Here is a 2077-nt window from a genome sequence, read left to right as displayed (position 1 = left end):
CTGGAGTGCAGTGGCATGATCTCGGCTGACTGCAACCTCTACCTCCCGGCTTCACGCGATTCTCCTGCCTCAGCCTCCCGAGTAGCTGGGACTACAGGTGCCTGCTACCACGCTCGGCTAACTTTTGTATTTTTAGTAGACACAGGGTTTCACCATGTTGGCCAGGATGGTCTCAATCTCTTGACCTCGTGACCCGCCCGCCTTGGCCTCCCTAAATGCTGGGGTTGCAGGGGTGAGCCACCATGCCCAGCCTAGTCTGACATAATTTATGTAAAAAGTACATATATTTATGCTTAACGATACATAGACATTCCATAAGGATACTACAGAATTAACACTGGGTACCTTTTTGGGGACCGGGAGTTGGGTGTGGGGGCTTCAAATCTTTTAACTTTTTATTTCATACTCTTTGACATGATTTGAATTTCCAGCCATAGCATGTATCACTTTTATAATAAAAATAAAGCTTTAAAATTGTCATTTTAGGAAAATAAAAAGGGTTGTAAAAGGGGACATACTAGTAATTTATGTCACGCCTCCAGCTGCGGAGAAATAACCCTGGCTTAGGCCAGCTTCCCTGAAGCAGAAGAGATGAAGCTCTGGAATAAGGGATGTGTTGAGGGTGTGGTCTCCGGAGAAACGAACTAGGGTGAGGGAGGAAGCACTGGGAAAAGGGAAGCGCTGGGAAAGGATGTGGCTTTCCATGAAGCCCTGCTTTCACCTGATCCCACGGGCAGCTCTGGAGCATAAACGCCTCAAGTTTGACCTGCCCTGAAACAAGCTGGGCTTTTCCTCCCTCTTCCCCAACTCAGTCCTTAGCTATGGTTGTCGGTGGGGTGAACTGCGAGGGGACGGAGGGACTCTCAGCAGCTGGCTCCAGTCAACCAAGGCGGCCCCCACAAAAGGGTGCAGGTGTGCCCCATTAGCACCAGCACCTGCTGCTGGGGGTGGGCGGGGACGCTGGGCTGACAGAAGGGATCCCAAAGGAATCTGGGTTTCAACCCCTTTCCCCAGTGACTTGGGAATCGAACCCAAACTGGTTTCCTTACAAACACATGTATAAACTGTAAATTGATGTAGGAAATGTTTTTCTTCTGTTTTCTTTTTGATGGCCATGGAAAGGTACAGGCTATAGGACATTGTATTAAATAGCAGCTGAAATACTCAAAAAAAGATACAAAGAGTGAAAAACATCAGTTTGCATGAGTCCGATCAGACGGCAAGAATTTTGCAACGGTGGGAAAAGTCCCTGGAAGGCTGGAGAAGGGGATGTGCCGGCCTGCTCTCGGTAAGCAGGCGGCGAGGCTTCTGATCTGCTCCTGATGGTGGTCAAGAAGACTTTTTCATTTTTTTACTTCATGGACAATGTATATCTCATCACTGATGACATCTCCCTTCCTGCATTGAGAATTTGAGAAAATTCAAAGACAGATTTGAACCCAGGACTAGATAACCCAGGGAATAAGGCACAAGAAAGGCAGAGGTGGCTCTAGGAGGCTGTATTCCAAGGCCTACAATTCTATGGGTGGCCTTGACATCTCTGAGTGTCACAGAGGCCCAAGGGCTTAACTGTGAGTTCCCCTGCCCTCACCAGGCATGCCCCTTTCCCAGCAGGCAAGGTCTCCCACCTGACCAGTCCCCTGTCAGTCACCGCCCCTCACCCAGGCACCAGCCGAATGGGTTTCACCTCACTGCCCATCTGTGAAATTACTCAAGCAAGACAGGAAACTCCTCCCATGGGAACACAGGGTTACCTGGTCCTCCTGTTACTACAAGGCATGACCGTCATGGCCCCTGCAGGTCCACTCTGTTCCCAAGTGCAAGCCCCACGTGGCCCTACATAACATGCTGTGTCCTCCTCGCCCAGGCAGTGAGTCTAGTGACTAATAAGCTGCTGTCCATCTCATCTGTCCAGTGGGGGAAGGGGTGCATTTGGGCTTCTCCCACTATTTGGGACAGAGCCCCTCCCCCACCAATAGGGTAAGTAGGAAGTGATCAGAACAGAGGGACGTTTTGAGTCCCAAGGCTTTTTGGGAACATGCTGTATGTGCACACTCTTAATGCCAGCAGCAAGCCC

This window comes from Mandrillus leucophaeus, unplaced genomic scaffold, assembly GCF_000951045.1.
Source record: "Mandrillus leucophaeus isolate KB7577 unplaced genomic scaffold, Mleu.le_1.0 Scaffold338, whole genome shotgun sequence".
In the NCBI taxonomy this organism is placed as follows: Eukaryota; Metazoa; Chordata; class Mammalia; order Primates; family Cercopithecidae; genus Mandrillus; species Mandrillus leucophaeus.
The sequence above is the reverse complement of the archived record's forward strand: the minus strand, read 5'-3'. Positions refer to the sequence as shown.